This window comes from Peromyscus eremicus, chromosome 7 (assembly GCF_949786415.1).
Source record: "Peromyscus eremicus chromosome 7, PerEre_H2_v1, whole genome shotgun sequence".
Taxonomy (NCBI): domain Eukaryota; kingdom Metazoa; phylum Chordata; class Mammalia; order Rodentia; family Cricetidae; genus Peromyscus; species Peromyscus eremicus.
The window spans coordinates 38,247,480-38,254,724 of record NC_081422.1 but is presented as its reverse complement, the minus strand read 5'-3'; the positions used below and the strand labels follow the sequence as shown (position 1 = coordinate 38,254,724).

Genomic DNA, 7,245 nt, shown 5'->3' with positions numbered 1-7,245 from the left:
TTAAACGTTAGAGTCAGTTTATCAATATACACAACACTTGGGTTCTGATTGAGATTGGTTATGGGGATCAAATTCAGGTTGTCAGGCTTGGTGGCAAGCATTGTTACCTGCTGAGCCCTCTCAGTGGTCCTGCACTCATCAAGTTAGGAAGAATCGACAGCCTGATGATATCAAGTCTTCCTATCCATGAACATGGGATAGCTCTCCAATCATTTCTTTGCCTGATTTCCTTCACAAGAGTTTTATAGTTTCCCTCATGTAAACCTTATGTACATTTGATAGCTTTATATCTAAGTATTTTTTTGGGGGGGTGCAGTGATCTTTATTGATGGTATAAAAGAGAGTAGGGCTCCCTTAACCCCTCCTGTTATTCTGGGGGTCTGGGATGGAAACTGAGGGAGATGCTCAGCATTGGGGGCTGAGTTGGGTCAGGGACTGCTCAGCAACCGAGGACCTCTCTCTTACTCTCCTGACCTTGCTGGGGTGAGTGGTCCAGGGCAGGCTTCTTACTCCTTGGAGGCCATGTAGGCCATGAGGTCCACCACCCTGTTGCTGTAGCCATATTCATGGTCATACCAGGAAGAGAGCTTTACAGAGTCATCACTGAGAGTAATACCAGCCCCAGCATCAAAGGTGGAAGAGTGGGAGTCACTGTTAAAGATGCAGGAGACAACCTGGGCCTCAGTGTGGCCCAGGATGCCCTTTAGTGGGCCCTCAGATGCCTGCTTCACCACCTTCTTTTTTTTTTAAGGTTTATTTATTTATTATGTATACAGTGTTCTGCCTGCACATATGCCTGCATACCAGAAGGCGGCACCAGATCTCACTACAGGTGCTTGTGAGCCACCATGTGGATGCTGGGAATTGAACTCAGGACCTCTGGAAGAGCAGCAAGTGCTCTTAACCTCTAAGCCATCTCTCCAGTCCTTCACCGCCTTCTTGATGTAATCATACTTGTCAGCTTTCTTCAGGTGGCACGAAAAATCCAAGATGGACGCATCAGGGCTAGGAACACAGAAGGCTATGCTCGTGAGCTTCTGGTCCAGATAATCTTGTCCATAGCCTTGACAACACCAGTGGATGTAGGGATGATGTTCTGGGCAGCCCCACGGCCATCACGCCACAGCTTCCCAGAGGGACCATCCACACCCTTCTGAGTGGCAGTGATGGCGTGGACTGTGGTCATGAGTCCTTCACAATGACAAAGTTGTCGTGGATGACCTTGGCCAGGGGGGCTAAGCAGTTGATGGTGCAGGAAGCACTGTTGACAATCTTGAGTTGTCGTACTTCTCATGGTCCACAGCCATCACAAACATGGGGGCTTCAGCAGAAGGGGCGGAGATGATGACCCTTTTGGCCTCATCCTTCAAGTGGGCCCCAGCCTTCTCCATGGTGATGAAGACACCAGTAGACTCCACAACATACTTGGTACCAGCACCATTCCATTTGATGTTGGTGGGATCTCACTCCTGGAAGATGGTGATGGCCTTCCCATTGACAACAAACTTCCCATTTTCAGCCTTGACTGTGCCATTGAACTTGCCATGGGAAGAGTCAGACTGAAACACGTACATGTAGTTGAGGTCAATGAAGGGGCCCTCAATGGCAACAATGTTTGCTGTGCCAGACATGAAGGCAGCCCTGGTAACCAGGCATCCAATACAGGCCAAATCCGTTCACACCAACATTCACCATCATGTCTCTGGACTGTGGCTGTCTCTGAAACAGGGAGGAGCAGAGAGCCCTAAGTATTTTTTTTTTTAAAGGTAAGATTTCATGTAGTCCAAGCTGGCCTTAATCTTGCTAGATAGCCTAAGACAACTTTGAACTCCTGAGCCTCCAGCTTCTATTTCTTGAGTGCTGTGATCATAGGTGTGTGTCTCATTTTTATGCAGTGCTTGGGATACCACCCAGAGCTTTGAGTATGCTAGGCAAGCACTCTACCAACTGAATTGCATTCTCGTGCCCTAAATATTTCATTTTCGATGGATACTAAGATAATGGTATTGAGTTTAGTTTCAAATTAAACTTGTTCGTCACTAATATTAGGTGAAACTTATGAGGATCAAAAACAAAGATGCAAAGTTTCTACATAGAAAAAAGAGCAGATTACTTTCAAACAAGAACCATACAGGAAGCGTTGAAATGACCATCAGGTGCTATCTAGAAACGCTTGGGAAAAAACTTTCAGCCCCAAATTAATTATAAGGGCAAATGAAAATGTCTCTAATTACAAAGGCTGTACAAAATGTTTCCCAGCAATTAAAAAATCGAATCTAGTGGCCAGTGAGGTGGCTCAGTGGGTAAAATTCTTTCACCCAAGCCTGAAGACCTGAGTTCAATCCCAGGAACCCACATGGTGGAAGGAGAGAACACTCCCGGAGGCTGTCATCTGACCTACATCCACTCAGTTATGGCACACGCGCGCGCACACACACACACACACACACACACACACATACATCTAAGAGACAGACATATGATAAGAAAAGACAAGACTGGAAATAAGTTTACTAAACTCTATTGATGGTTGACTCAATGATCTATCTATCACATCTGCAAGCAAAATGCAGATGTAACCACGTAATCGCCACCAAGTGCGAGGCAGGAGCTGGGAAAATAGCTGAAGAGTAGACAAACTATTTTATATGTCTGAAATGCCAAACCATGCTATGAAATGGCTCTTGGATTCAAGAGAGCATCTTACAAGAAATTGTTGATTATTTCAAATTGAATGCCAAGGAAAGCTCTCGATGTCAAAATTCATGTGTAACGGTTAAGGCAGTTCAAGGAGGAGCGCCTGTCAGAAAACGAGAATAACTGAGAAAAATGAACTATGTATTTAAACCTAGATGGCAGGAAAAAACCATCAGAGAAAGCCCCAGTGAGCAAGAACAATGGAAACAACAAAAGAGAGAAAGTGCTACCAACCCCAGGAGAAGACCCAAGAATGGTTGATGACAAGCCTGCCTTGAAAAGACTCACAGACATCTTTATCTTACTATGATTAGTGTGTATGCACACGTGCGCATGGGTGTGAGTGTGTGTGTGTGAGTGTGTGTGCGCGTGTGTGTTTGGTGTCTTGTATGTGGTGAGTGGTGTAGTGGAAGATAAACATTTTTGTTGTTGTTGTTGTTTGCCAACTTAACACAAACTGGAGTTACCTTGGAGGAGGGAACCTGGACTGGGGAATTGCCTCCACCAGATTGGCCTGTGGGCATGCCCGAGGGGAATGTTTTTGACTGGTGATTGATGTGGGAGGGCTCAGTGCCATTTCTGGGCAAGCGGTTCTGGGTTGTGTAAGAAAGCAGGTGAGCAAGCCCTGGAGGACACGCCAGGAAACCACGTGTCTCTGTGACCTCTGCTCCTCTGTGTCTCTGGGCTCCTGCCCTGACTCCCCGATGGACGGTGATCTGGGGACTTGAAGATGAAATGAACACTTTGTCCCCTACATCGCAAATTTTGGTCAGTGTTTTATCACAGCAACATAAACTGAACGAGAATGGACGAAGATGGCAGAATAGTGATTGAAATGGAAAAGTTCTTATAAAAGTCTTCCTGCTGCACTGGCTCTCCACAGCTCGGGCTGTGTTATAGGGATTTAAACGTAAGCTCTTAAATGTTAAAAGGCCAACAAGCCAGGTGGTGGGGTGGCGCACGCCTTTAATCCAGCACTCGGGAGGCAGAGCCAGGTGGATCTCTGTGAGTTTGAAGCCAGCCTGGTCTACACAGTGAGATTCAGGATAGGCACCAAAACTACACAGAGAAACCCTGTCTCCAAAAACAAAAACAAAACAAAATAAAAAAAAAAAAAAGAAAGAAAAGAGAGAGAAAGAAAGAAAGAAGGAAAAAGAAAAAAAAAGGCCAACAACAAAACGTACATAATACCTTGTATCACAGTTGCAGTTTGGGCTGGGGGTGAAGCTCAGTGGGAGGGCACACATTTAGTGTTTGTCAAGGCCTGGGTTCGATGCCCAACCTAATTGGTATCTAACATCAATTGTTCTGAAAATAGAAAAAGGGGAAGCTATTCAAGCCATTTCATGAACTTGATATAACGTGGTTTAAATGTTACAGCAAATGTTCTGAAGGAAGAGGAGGAGGAGAATATAATAATATGAAAGGAACATTTTAGGCTACTTTTATTTACAAATACAAGCATAAACCACTTCAGGATATCAATTGAATTTAATACTATACTAAGAATAATACATAGGTTTCCAAGTAATATAATGCTGAGTAACATTAAAAATTTAACTATGGCTGTGCAGAGTATAATTGGACCTACATTGTCCAAAAAGTCAGACTCATAATACTAGGAACTGTATGATTCTGTTTCTGAGGCCTGGGTGGCAGGAGCCAAGAACTCAGAATTGCTGCCTTGGGAGTGAGGAGATCGGTGATACTCACTGGTGGGGGATTGGGAGGATTGGGAGGGCCAAATGTAGTGCTGGAAACTCATATCCTTGGTCAGAATGATGCTTAGTGTGTATAGATGTAAAACTTCATTAAGCTGTGTACCTAAGATGTATGTACTTAGTGTAGGTGATCGTACAAGGATGAAAAAAAGATGTTCTAAACGAGACAGGTTCATGACAGTCATGTGAGACTTCTCTATCAAAAGGCATATTGATGATTTAATCTCTTTAAAGTAGAATTGACAGGCCAAGAATGGTGTCCCATGCTTGTGATCCTAGCACTTGGGAGGTAGAGGCAAGAAGATCAGGGTTTGACGTCTTCCTCCTCTACAGACGGAGTTCCAGGCCAGTCTGCTGTACAGGAGACCTTGTCTCAAAAAACAACAAAATAAACAAAAGGTAGATATTGGCAACCTTTTTCTTGTCAAGTAAGTGGCAGGTAGGAAATCTTTTCAGCTCTGTGGGCTTCAGTGTCTGTCCTGATGTGAAAACAGAAACATTCAATATGTAAATGAATGCATGAGGCTCTTTCCAGTGAAACAGCTTAAAAAACAAACTTGATTTAGTCTATAGGCTATGTTTTGACAAACCCAATTTTAAAAAAATAGTCTTTTAAATGAATGCAAAAATAAAAACAAAAGAAAACAAAACCAAACCTGAGAGAGTTCAACACAAATAAATGAGCTTAAAAAAAATGCAGGTTTTGAGGGGTGGTTATTCATGTGGTACGGAATTTCTCTTTAAGAACAATAAAATAAACAGGTGGTGGTGGTGGTGGTGGCACATGCCTTTAATCCCAGCACTTGGGAGGCAGAGGCAGACAGATCTCTGTGTGTTTGAGGCCAGCCTGGTCTACAGAGTGAGTTCCAGGACAGCCAGGGCTACATAGTGAAACCCTGTCTTGGGGTTGGGGAGCGGGTTGTGGTAACTTTTAATCCCAGCACTTGGGAGGCAGAGGTGGCAAATCTCAATGAGTTCTTGGCCAGCCTGGCTAAGTATCAAGTTTTAGGCCAGACAAGACTTCAAAGTGAGACTCTGTCTCAAAAAACTAAACAAACAAGCAAAAAAGAAAGTAAGAAATTGAAAAGAAAATTACAGATATATGTATTTTTCATCCCTGGGATTCACATGGTAGAAAAAAAGAACCAATTCCTGCAAGTTGTCCTCTGACCTACACACACACACACACACACACACACACACACACACACACTCCCTCACTCAAATAAATAAATGTAAAAAAAAATGCATAAAAAATGCATAAAGACTGGAAAGAAGGCTCAGTGGTTAAGAGCACTGACCACTTTCCCAGAGAACTCGGGTTCAATCCCCAACATCCAAATGGCAGCTCACAACTGCTATAACTCCAGTTCCAGGGGATCTGGTGCTCTCTTCTGGCCTCCAAGAGCACCAGGCACTCACATGGCACACCAATATACATGCACGCAAAATACTCATACTCATAAAAATAAATAATATTTAAAAATTATAAAAAACATGTACTTTAGAGTAAGAACTCAAAATAACTATGTATTTTTTAACTGCAAAGTCTAATGAACATGAAAAGTGTTGGGGGCAGGAGGTGCAGCTCATCTGTTAAGAGCATTTGCTCTTACAGAGGACCTTCTAACTGCCTGACTCCAGTTGCAGGGGTTCTGATGCCCTCTTCTGGCCTCTACAGGCCCTGCATGCAAATTGTGCACATAAAGGCTGACAGGCACACATATATGCACATAAATACAAATAAGCAAAATAAAAAAAGAAAAGTGTTTTTTTCTTACTAATTAGCCCCCCTTTTTTAAAAAGGAGTTATTTATTTTATATGTATGGATGCTTTGCCTGCATGTGTGTCCAGGTCCCCCAGGACTGGAGTTGTAGATGGTTGTCTTCGAGGAAAAGTGCTCTTAACTGTTGAGCCGTCTCCTCAGCCCCTTACTAATTAACTCTTGAGTCACCTCTGTCTGTGTACTTGTGTCTCCATCTCCAATTAGGAAGCACAGGAGAAGTCCTGGAGTTCCCAGAGGGTATTCAGACAACTAGACACTAGGCAGTGAGTGACCTTAACCATTCACAGGTAAGCCACTCACTCATTACCTATGACCCCAGCTAGACAGGTCTCCGGCTCCAAGTCCCCTTTCCTGGAGCCCAGTACCTGTGGCTGGTTGACGGTCAGTGCTGGCTGATATTCAGGCCGGTGTGAAGGAGAGGAACTTGGCATGGAAAGAGTGGTCTTAGTGATTGTGGTGAAAACATTCTGCCTTTCAATTTTATAATTACATCCACTTACTCTAGACCCCCCCAACAAGGTTCCCAAAAACAGTGAGCCGACTTCTCTCTACTAACAATGAAAACCCCAAGGTCCAAGGGATTAACTAAGAAAGAAGGCCCAAGACCACAGAAGAAAACAAAAGCCGCAAAAGGCCATTGACTGAAGGCCCCAAACAAAAAGAAACACCGTATCTATGTTTGAGATGATTTCATCTTGGAAAGATATCTATTAACCCGAAATTAATTTCTACATTCAATTAAATTCCAGCAGGAATTTTAGGGAATTAAATTGATTATAAAATCTACACGGGAGACTGGAGAGCCACAAATAGCTAATCCAGTTTCAAAAGAACAAAGGAGCAACACTTGGGCTGTGGATCTTCAAGATGATTACAAAGTCAAAATAATAAAAGCAGAGTATTATTGTCAAAGGACTGGATAGGCAAGCTGAGGGAACAGGGTGGGAGACCGGAAACAGATGTAGACATACGTAAATAAACTCATCTAACAAACAGAACTAAGGCTAAATAAACAAGGCGGTGAAAGAACTCAGCAGACG

At 43.4% G+C, this 7,245-nt stretch overlaps 1 pseudogene; it reads right to left on the bottom strand.

Moving 5' to 3' along the window:
* Positions 1-506: 506 nt before the first annotated feature.
* LOC131914264 (glyceraldehyde-3-phosphate dehydrogenase-like) lies at positions 507-1,695 on the bottom strand (annotated as a pseudogene).
* Positions 1,696-7,245: the final 5,550 nt, after the last annotated feature.